General features: G+C 39.6%; 1 non-coding gene across 1 annotated transcript; it reads left to right on the top strand.

Annotated features, from left to right (window-relative positions):
* Nucleotides 1-11,242: 11,242 nt before the first annotated feature.
* On the top strand, nucleotides 11,243-11,350 carry LOC130955721 (small nucleolar RNA R71). Its single transcript, XR_009076854.1, has one exon. It is a non-coding gene; the product is annotated as a small nucleolar RNA R71 (small nucleolar RNA).
* The last annotated feature ends 298 nt before the right edge of the window (nucleotides 11,351-11,648 follow it).

Raw genomic sequence — 11,648 nt, 5'->3', positions numbered from 1 at the left:
GAAGAAGAAAGGGGAGAAGAATGTAGAAGAGTGGGTTCGGATATTTAGATGGAGAGAGATGAAGAGAAGTGTTAGTAATTAAATAATTAAATAGAAGAAGAGAAGAGAGGGAGAATGTCGAAAATAATTTTGAAAAAGAGGTTAGTATTTTCGAAAATTAAAGATAAGATATAATGAAAATTAAAAGTTAAAATAATTTAATTAATTAAAAAGAATTTTTGAAAAAGGGATTAGATATTTTCGAAAGTTAGAGAGGGAAAAGTAGTTAGGTGGTTTTGAAAAAGATAAGAAACAAACAAAAAGTTTATTAGTTAGTTGAAAGATATTAAAATCAAATTTGAAAAGATATGAAGATAAGATAAGATAGGATATTTTTGAAATCAAATTTTGAAAAAGATAAGATTTTTAAGAAAAAGATATTTTGAAAAAGATTTAATTTTAAAATTGAAATTAATTACTTAACTAACAAGAAACTAAAAGATAGGATTCTAGATTTTAAAGATTGAACCTTTCTTAACAAGAAAGTAACAAACTTCAAATTTTTGAATCAATCACATTAATTGTTAGTGTAATTTCGAAAATATGATATAAAGATAAGAAAAAATTTTTTGAAAATATTTTGAAAAATATTTTTTTGAAATTTTCGAAAAAGAGGAAAATTTGGAAAAGATATAATTTTTGAAAAAGATTTTGAAAAGATAAGATTTTTAAGTTTTTGAAAATTTGACTTGACTTGTAAGAAACAACTAATTTTGAAAATTTTTGACCAAGTCAACCCAAAATTTCAAAAATTTGGAGAGAAAAAAAGGAAAAGATATATTTTTGATTTTTGAATTTTTAATTATGAGAGAGAAAAACACAAATATGACCAAAAACATAAAAATCTTGGATCAAAACACATGATGCATGCAAGAACACTATGAATGTCAAGATGAACACCAAGAACACTTTGAAGATCATGATGAACATCAAGAACTTATTTTTGAAAAATTTTTGATGCAAAGAAAACATGCAAGACACCAAACTTAGAAATCTTTAATGCATGGACTCTAACAAACGAAAAATGCATATGAAAAACAACAAACAACACAAAACAAGAAAACATCAAGATCAAACAAGAGGACTGATCAAGAACAACTTGAAGATCATGAAGAACACTATGAATGCATGGAATTTTCGAAAAATGCAAGAAAAATTTTTAAAGCATGCAATTGACACCAAACTTAAAAATTGACTCAAGACTCAAACAAGAAACACAAAATATTTTTGATTTTTATCATTTTCTAATTTTTTTTGGATTTTTATTAATTTTTTCGAAAATAAAGCTTGGAAAAACGAAAAATAAAAGAAAAATTTCGAAAAAGATTTTTGAAAAGAAAAATTACCTAATCTGAGCAACAAGATGAACCGTCAGTTGTCCATACTCGAACAATCCCCGGCAACGGCGCCAAAAACTTGGTGGACGAAATTGTGACCCTCTTTGTATTTGCATGAGATTTATTTAATGGCTATTGGCTATGTGTGGACACAACTCCGTTCAACTTAACCAGCAAGTGTACTGGGTCATCCAAGTAATACCTTACGTGAGTAAGGGTCGATCCCACAGAGATTGTTGGTATGAAGCAAGCTATGGTCACCTTGTAAATCCCAGTTAAGTGGACTCATAAAGTCAAATGTGATTAGATTGGATAAATAAAGATAAATAAAATAGAAAGGGATAGAAATACTTATGTAAATCAATAGTGGGAATTTCAGATAGGCGTATGGAGATGTTGTGCTCCTCTTGTATTTCTACTTTCTTATTACATTCATCCAATCCTTCTTACTCCTTTCCATGGCAAGCTGTATGTAGGGCATCACCGTTGTCAATGGCTACATCCCATCCTCTCAGTGAAAATGGTCCTATGCTCTGTCACAGCACGGCTAATCATCTGTCGGTTCTCAATCAGGTTGGAATAGAATCCCTTGATTCTTTTGCGTCTGTCATTAACGCCCAGTCTTCAGGAGTTTGAAGCTCCTCACAGTCATTCAATCCCAGAATCCTACTCGGAATACCACAGACAAGGTTAGACTTTCTGGATTTCCGGAATCCTACTTGGAATACCACAGACAAGGTTAGACTTTCCGGATTCCCATGAATGCTGCCATCTATCTAGCTTATACCACGAAGATTCTGTTGGGGAATCTAAGAGATATACGCCCGGCCTAAAGTAGAACGGAAGTGGTTGTCAGTCACGCGCGTTCATAGGTGAGAATGATGATGAGTGTCACGGATCATCACATTCATCAAGTTTGAAGTGCAACGTATATCTTGGAATAAGAATAAAAGAGAATTGAATAGAAAATAATAGTAATTGTATTGAAACTTGAGGTACAGCAGAGCTCCACACCCTTAATATATGGTGTGTAGAAACTCCACCGTTGAAAATACATAAGTGAAAGGTTCAGGCATGGCCGAATGGCCAGCCCCCATGAAGGTGATCAAAAGACCGAATGATCAAAGACTAAACATTCAAAAGATTAAACTGTCAAAAGATGTCTAATACAAAGGTAAATTATCCTATTTATACTAGACTAGCTACTAGGGTTTGCATGAGTAAGTAATTGATGCATAAATCCACTTTCGGGGCCCACTTGGTGTATGCTTGGGCTGAGCTTGATCTATCCACGAGCTGAGGCTTTTCTTGGAGTTGAACTCCAAGTTATAACATGTTTTGGGCGTTCAACTCCGGATCATGACGTGTTTCTGGCGTTTAACTCCAGACAACAGCATGTACTTGGCGTTCAACGCCAATTTATGTCATCAATTTCCGAATAAAGTATGAATTATTATATATTTCTGGAAAGCTCTGGATGTCTACTTTCCAATGCCATTGAGAGCGCGCCATTTGGAGTTCTGTAGCTCCAGAAAATCCATTTCGAGTGAAGGGAGGTTAGATTCCAACAACATCAGCAGTCCTTTTGTCAGACTTTTTCAGAGTTTTGCTCAAGTCCCTCAATTTCAGCCAGAAATTACCTGAAATCACATAAAAACACACAAACTCATAGTAAAGTCCAGAAATGTGAATTTAACATAAAAACTAATGAAAACATCCCTAAAAGTAGCTTGAACTTACTAAAAACTACCTAAAAACAATGCCGAAAAGCGTATAAATTATCCGCTCATCAGTCTCCCAGACAAGAAAGAGTTTCTTATTGAGGATCTAAAGGAATCTGAGGCTTATATAGAGACCATAGAGATTCCATTAAACCTCCTTTGGCCATTCATGAGCTCTGAGAACTATTCTTCCTCTGAAGAGGATGAAGATGTAACTGGAGAGCAAGTTGCTCAATATCTAGGAGCTATCATGAAGCTGAATGCCAAGTTGTTTGGTAATGAGACTTGGGAAGATGCACCTCTCTTGCTCATTAGTGAACTAGATACATGGGTTCAGCAAACTTTACCTCAAAAGAAACAAGATCCTAGTAAATTCTTAATACCCTGTACCATAAGCACCATGACCTTTGAGAAGGCTCTGTGTGACCTGGGGTCAGGCATAAATCTTATGCCACTCTCTGTAATGGAAAAACTGGGGATCTTTGAGGTACAGGCTGCCACATTCTCATTAGAGATGGCAGACAAGTCAATAAGACAAGCTTATGGATTGGTAGAGGATGTGTTAGTGAAGGTTAAAGGCCTTTACATCCCTGTTGATTTCATAATCTTAGACACTAGGAAGGAGGAGGATGAATGCATCATTCTTGAAAGACCTTTCCTAGCCACAGTAAAAGCTATGATTGATGTTGACAGAGGTGAACTAGTCATTCAATTGAATGGGGATTACCTTGTGTTTAAGGCTTAAGGATCTTCCTCTGCAACCATGGAGAGGAAGCATGAAAAGCTTCTCTCAATACAGAGTCAAACAAAGCCCCCACAATCAAACTCTAAGTTTGATGTTGGAAGGCGACAACCAAACTCTAAGTTGGGTGTTGAGAAGCCCCCACATTCAAACTCTAAGTTTGGTGTTGGGAGGCTCTCGTCATGCTCTGAACATCTGTGAGGCTCCATGAGAGCCCACTGTCAAGCAATTGACATTAAAGAAGCGCTTATTGGGAGGCAACCCAATTTTTATTTATCCATATTTCTATTGTTCTTTTATGTTTTATTAGGTTCATGATTATGTGGAGTCATAAAACAATTGCTAAAATTAAAAACAAAATCAAAAACAGCAGAAGAAACAGCACACCCTGGAGGAAGAGCCCACTGGCATTTAAACGCCAGTAAGGAGTATCTGGCTGGTGTTCAACGTTAGAACAGAGCATAAAGCTGACGTTGAACGCCAGAATGAAGTAGCAGTCTGGCATTTAAATACCAGGATTGACCCTGAGGAAAGCTGGCGTTAAACGCCAGAACAGAGCATGAAGCCGGCGTTTAACGCCAGGAACAAGCATGGAAGTTGCGTTCAACGCCAAAAGCATGCTGCAGATTGGCGTTGAACGCCCAAAACAAGCATGGAAGTGGTGTTTAACGCCAGAAACATGCTGCAGTCTGGCGTTAAACGCCAAGATTGCATACAGAGGGTGTTTTACATGCCTAATTGGTGCAGGGATGATAAATCCTTGACACCTCAGGATCTGTGGACCCCACAGGATCCCCACCTACCTTTTCCCTCTCTCTCATACCTTTTCATAACACTCTTCCCCAAACATCATTCACCAATCACCTCAATCTCTCTTCCCAATTACCCATTCACCACTCACATCCATCCACTCCTCCCCAAAAACCCCACCTACCTTCAAATTCAAAATCCCTTTCCCACCCAAACCCACCCTAAATGACCGAACCTACTACCCTCTCCCTCCACTATATAAACCCCTCTATCCTTCTTCATTTTTACACAACACAACCCTCTCTTCTCCCCCTTGGCCGAATACACACCTCTCTCCCTCTCCTTCATATCTTCTTCTTCTTCTTCTTCTATTCTTTCTTCTTTTGCTCGAGGACGAGCAATATTCTAAGTTTGGTGTGGTAAAATTGTTTTTCCATAACCATTTATGGCATCTAAGGCTGGAAAAACCTCTAGAAAGAGGAAAGGGAAGACAAAAGCTTCCACCTCCGAGTCATGGAAGATGGAGAGATTCATCTCAAAGGTCCATCAAGACCACTTCTATGAAGTTGTGGCCAAGAAGAAGGTGATCCCCGAGGTCCCTTTCATGCTCAAGAAAAATGAGTATCTGGAGATCCAACATGAAATCCGAAGAAGAGGTTGGGAAGTTCTCACCAACCCCATTCAACAAGTCAGAATCTTAATAGTTCAAGAGTTCTATGCCAATGCATGGATCACTAGGAACCATGATCAAAGTATGAACCCGAATCCAAAGAATTATCTTACAATGGTTCGGGAGAAATGCTTAGAAGGGTCAACTTTGATCAAAGGTTGGACCAAGTCCTCATGGATATATGTGTGGAAGGAGCTCAATAGAAAAGAGACTCAAAAGGCAAGCCGGTTCAATTGAGAAGACTGGACCTTAAGCCTATGGCTAGAGGATGGTTGGAGTTCATCCAACGCTCCATCATCCCCACTAGCAACCGATCCGAAGTAACTGTGGATCGGGCCATCATGATCCATAGCATCATGATTGGAGAGGAAGTAGAAGTTCATGAAGTCATCTCTCTAAAACTCTACAAAGTAGCCGAAAAGCCCTCCACCTCGGCAAGGCTAGCTTTTCCTCATCTTATTTGCCATCTATGCTACTTAGCTGGAGTTGTCATAGAAAGAGACATCCTCATTGAAGAGGACAAGCCCATCACTAAGAAGAGGATGGAGCAAACAAGAGAGCCTATTCATGGATCTCAAGGGACGCATGAGGGAGCTCATCATCAAGAAATCCCTGAGATACCTCAAGGGATGCATTTTTCTCCTAACAACTATTGGGAACAACTCAACACTTCTCTAGAAGACTTGAGTTACAACATGGACCAACTAAGGGTGGAACACCAAGAGCACTCTGGTGCGCGAAATTGTGATCACTACAACTTCACACAACTAACCAGCAAGTGCACTGGGTCGTCCAAGTAATACCTTACGTGAGTAAGGGTCGATCCCACGGAGATTGTTGGTATGAAGCAAGCTATGGTCACCTTGTAAATCTTAGTCAGGCAGACTCATATGGATATGGTGATGAACGAAAATAACATAAAGATAAAGATAGAGATACTTATGTAATTCATTGGTAGGAACTTCAGATAAGCGCATGAAGATGCCTTCCCTTCCGTCTCTCTGCTTTCCTACTGTCTTCATCCAATCCTTCTTACTCCTTTCCATGGCAAGCACGTGTAGGGTTTCACCATTGTCAGTGGCTACCTCCCATCCTCTCAGTGAAAGCGATTGGCATATGCCCTGTCACGGCATAGCGGAATTCAGCTGTCGGTTCTCGGTCAGGCCGGAATAATATCCATTGATACTTTTGCGTCTGTCACTAACGCCCCGCCTGCTAGGAGTTTGAAGCACGTCACAGTCATTCAGTCATTGAATCCTACTCAGAATACCACAGACAAGGTTAGACCTTCCGGATTCTCTTGAATGCCGCCATCAGGTCCTACCTATACCACGAAGATTCCGATTAAAGAATCCAAGAGATATTCACTAGAGCCTTGGTTGCTTGTAGAACAAAAGTGGTTGTCAGTCACCTTGTTCATAAGTGAGAATGATGATGAGTGTCACGGATCATCACATTCATCAAGTTGAAGAACAAGTGATATCTTAGAATAAGAACAAGCGGAATTGAATGGAAGAACAATAGTAATTGCATTAATACTCGAGGTACAGCAGAGCTCCACACCTTAATCTATGGTGTGTAGAAACTCCACCGTTGAAAATACATAAGAACAAGGTCTAGGCATGGCCGAATGGCCAGCCTCCCAATGATCTAAGAACTAGATGTCCAAAGATGAAAATACAATAGTAAAAGGTCCTATATATAGAGAACTAGTAGCCTAGGGTGTACAGAGATGAGTAAATGACATAAAAATCCACTTCCGGGCCCACTTGGTGTGTGCTTGGGCTGAGCAATGAAGTAATTTCGTGTAGAGACTCTTCTTGGAGTTAAACGCCAGCTTTTATGCCAGTTTGGGCGTTTAACTCCCATTTGGGTGCCAGTTCCAGCGTTTAACGCTGGGATTTCTTGAGGTGACTTTGAACGCCGGTTTGGGCCATCAAATCTTGGGCAAAGTATAGACTATCATATATTGCTGGAAAGCCCAGGATGTCTACTTTCCAACGCCGTTGAGAGCGCGCCAATTGGGCTTCTGTAGCTCCAGAAAATCCACTTCGAGTGCAGGGAGGTCAGAATCCAACAGCATCTGCAGTCCTTTTCAGTCTCTGAATCAGATTTTTGCTCAGGTCCCTCAATTTCAGCCAGAAAATACCTGAAATCACAGAAAAACACACAAACTCATAGTAAAGTCCAGAAAAGTGAATTTTAACTAAAAACTAATAAAAATATACTAAAAACTAACTAAAAGATACTAAAAACATACTAAAAACAATGCCAAAAAGCGTATAAATTATCCGCTCATCACAACACCAAACTTAAATGTTGCTTGTCCTCAAGCAACTGAAAATCAAATAAGATAAAAAGAAGAGAATATACTATAGACTCCAAATTATCAATGAAACTAAGCTCCAAATTAGATGAGCGGGACTAGTAGCTTTTTGCCTCCGAACAGTTTGGCATCTCACTTTATCCTTTGAAATTCAGAATGATTGGCTTCTTTAGGAACTCAGAATCCAGATAGTGTTATTGATTCTCCTAGTTAAGTATGATGATTCTTGAACACAGCTACTTATTGAGTCTTGGCCGTGGCCCAAAGCACTCTGTCTTCCAGTATTACCACCGGATACATACATGCCACAGACACATAATTGGGTGAACCTTTTCAGATTGTGACTCAGCTTTGCTAAAGTCCCCAATTAGAGGTGTCCAGGGTTCTTAAGCACACTCTTTTTGCCTTGGATCACAACTTTATTTCTTTCTTTTTCTTTTTCTTTTTCTTTCTCCCCCTTTTTTTTTCGTTTTTCTCCTTCTTCTTTTTTTTTTCTTTTGTATTCACTGCTTTTTCTTGCTTCAAGAATCATTTTTATGATTTTTCAGATCCTCAGTAACATGTCTCTTTTTTCATCATTCTTTCAAGAGCCAACAATTTTAACATTCATGAACCACAAATTCAAAAGACATATGCACTGTTTAAGCATACATTCAGAAAACAAAAAGTATTGTCACCACATCAAGCTAATTAAGCTAGTTTTAAAGATGAATTTGAAATCCTGTACTTCTTGTTCTTTTGTGATAAAAACAGTTTTCATTTAAGAAAGGTGATGGATTCATATTCATAGCTTTAAGGCATAGACACTAAGACACTAATGATCATAAGACACAAACATGGATAAACATAAAGCACTAAAATTCGAAAAACAGAAAAATAAAGAACAAGGAGATTAAAGAACGGGTCCACCTTAGTGATGGCGGCTCTTTCTTTCTCTTGAAGATCCTATGGAGTGCTTGAGCTCCTCAATGTCTCTTCCTTGTCTTTGTTGCTCCTCTCTCATGATTCTTTGATCTTCTCTAATGATGATGGAGTGTTCTTGATGCTCCACCTTTAGTTGTCCCATGTTGGAACTCAACTCTCCTAGGGAGGTGTTAATTTGCTCCCAATAGTCTTGTGGAGGACAGTGCATCCCTTGAAGTATCTCAGGGATCTCTTGATGAGAGGGGTCTCTTGTTTGCTCCATCCTTTTCTTAGTGATGGGCTTGAGGTCATGCCTTCTCAGTTGAACCGGCTTTGGATGCCATAAATGGTTATGGAAAAACGAAAAGCAACGCTTTTTCCATACCAAACTTAAAAGGTTTGCTCGTCCTCGAGCAAAAGAAGAAAGAAGAGAGTGGAAGAAGAAGAAATGAGGAAGAAGGGAATGGCTTTGTGTTCGGCCATGTATGGGTGGGTTTGGGAGGGAAGGTGGTTTGAATTTGAATGGTGAGGTAGGTGGGGTTTTATGAAGGTGAGTGGTGAAGAGAGAGATGGGATTTGATAGGTGAGGGGTTTGTGGGGATCCTGTGGGGTCCACAGATCCTTAGGTGTCAAGGAAAAGTCATCCCTGCACCAAATGGCATCAAAAATCACGTTTTGAGCCATTTCTGGCGTTAAACGCCGGGCTGGTGCCCATTTCTGGCGTTTAACGCCAAGTTTGTGCCCTTCTCTAGCGTTTAACGCCAGTCTGGTGCCCCTTTCTGGCGTTAAACGCCCAGAATGGTGCCAGACTGGGCGTTAAACGCCCAACTGCTACCCTCACTGGCGTTTAAACGCCAGTGAGTTCTTCCTCCAGGGTGTGCTGTTTTTCTTCCTGTTTTTCATTCTGTTTTTGCTTTTTCAATTAATTTTGTGACTTCTCATGATCATCAACCTACAAAATAACAAAAAATAACAAAAGAAAATATATAAAATATAATCATTGGGTTGCCTCCCAACAAGCGCTTCTTTAATGTCAGTAGCTTGACAGATGGCTCTCATGGAGCCTCACAAATGATCAGAGCAATGTTGGAACCTCCCAACACCAAACTTAGAGTTTGAATGTGGGGGTTCAACACCAAACTTAGAGTTTGGTTGTGGCCTCCCAACACCAAATTTAGAGTTTGACTGTGGGGGCTCTGTTTGTCTCTGATTTGAGAGAAGCTCTTCATGCTTCTTCTCCATGGTGACAGAGGGATATCCTTGAGCCTTAAACACCAAGGATTTTGCATTCACTTGAATGATCAGTTCACCTCTATCAACATCAATCACAGCCTTTGCTGTGGCTAGGAAGGGTCTGCCAAGGATGATGGATTCATCCATGCACTTCCCAGTCTCTAGGACTATAAAATCAGTAGGGATGTAATGGTCTTCAACTTTTACCAGAACATTCTCTACAAGTCCATGAGCTTGTTTTCTTGAGTTGTCTGCCATCTCTAGTGAGATTCTTGCAGCTTGTACCTCAAAGATCCCTAGCTTCTCCATTACAGAGAGAGGCATGAGGTTTACACTTGACCCTAAGTCACACAAAGCCTTCTTGAAGGTCATGGTGCCTATGGTACAAGGTATGGAAAATTTCCCAGGATCTTGTCTCTTTTGAGGTAATTTCTGCCTAGACAAGTCATCCAGTTCTTTGGTGAGCAAAGGGGGTTCATTCTCCCAAGTCTCATTTCCAAATAACTTGTCATTTAGCTTCATGATTGCTCCAAGATATTTAGCAACTTGCTCTTCAGTGACATACTCATCCTCTTCAGAGGAAGAATACTCATCAGAGCTCATGAATGGCAGAATTAATTCCAATGGAATCTCTATGGTCTCATTTTGAGCCTCAGATTCCCATGGTTCCTCATTGGGGAACTCAGAGGAGATTGGTGCACGCCCATTGAGGTCTTCCTCAGTGGCGTCCACCTCCTCTCTTTCCTCTCCATATTCGGCCATGTTTATGGCTTTGCACTCTCCTTTTGGATTTTCTTCTGTATTGCTTGGGAGAGTACTAGGATGGAGTTCAGTAACTTTCTTGCTCAGCTGACCCACTTGTCCTTCCAAATTTCTGATGGAGGACCTTGTTTCATTCATAAAACTTTGAGTGGTTTTGATTAGATCAGAGACCATTGTTGCTAAGTCAGAGGTATTCTGCTTAGAACTCTCTGTCTGTTGCTGAGAAGATGATGAAAAAGGCTTGCCATTGCTAAACCTGTTTCTTCTACCATTATTGTTGTGGAAACCTTGTTGAGGTCTCTCTTGATTCTTCCATGAGAAATTTGGGTGATTTCTCCATGAAGAATTATAGGTGTTTCCATAGGGTTCTCCCATGTAATTCACCTCTTCCATTGAAGGGTTCTCAGGATTATAAGCTTCTTCCTCAGATGAAGCATCCTTAGTACTGCCAGGTGCGTTTTGCATTCCAAACAGACTTTGAGAAATCAAATTGACTTGTTGAGTCAATATCTTATTCTGAGCCAGTATGGCATTCAGAGTATCAATCTCAAGAACTCCTTTCTTCTGATTTGTCCCATTATTCACAGGATTCCTTTCAGAAGTGTACATGAATTGGTTGTTTGCAACCATTTCAATAAGCTCCTGAGCTTCTGTAGGCGTCTTCTTCAGATGAAGAGATCCTCCAGCAGAGCTATCCAAAGATATCTTGGATAGTTCAGAGAGACCATCATAGAAAATACCTATGATGCTCCATTCAGAAAGCATGTCAGAAGGACATTTTCTGATTAATTGTTTGTATCTTTCCCAAGCTTCATAGAGGGATTCTCCATCCTTCTGTCTGAAGGTTTGGACTTCCACTCTAAGCTTACTCAATTTTTGAGGTGGAAAGAACTTTGCCAAGAAGGCATTGACTAGCTTTTCCCAAGAGTCCAGGCTTTCTTTAGGTTGTGAGTCCAACCATATTCTAGCTCTGTCTCTTACAGCAAAAGGGAATAGCATCAGTCTATAGACCTCAGGGTCAACCCCATTAGTCTTGACTGTGTCACAGATTTGCAAGAATTCAGCTAAGAACTGATGAGGATCTTCCAATGGAAGTCCATAGAACTTGCAATTCTGTTGCATTAGAGAAACTAATTGAGGCTTAAGCTCAAAGTTGTTTTCTCCA

This window comes from Arachis stenosperma, chromosome 1 (assembly GCF_014773155.1).
Source record: "Arachis stenosperma cultivar V10309 chromosome 1, arast.V10309.gnm1.PFL2, whole genome shotgun sequence".
Classification (NCBI taxonomy): domain Eukaryota; kingdom Viridiplantae; phylum Streptophyta; class Magnoliopsida; order Fabales; family Fabaceae; genus Arachis; species Arachis stenosperma.
The sequence above is the reverse complement of the archived record's forward strand: the minus strand, read 5'-3'. Positions and strand labels throughout refer to the sequence as shown.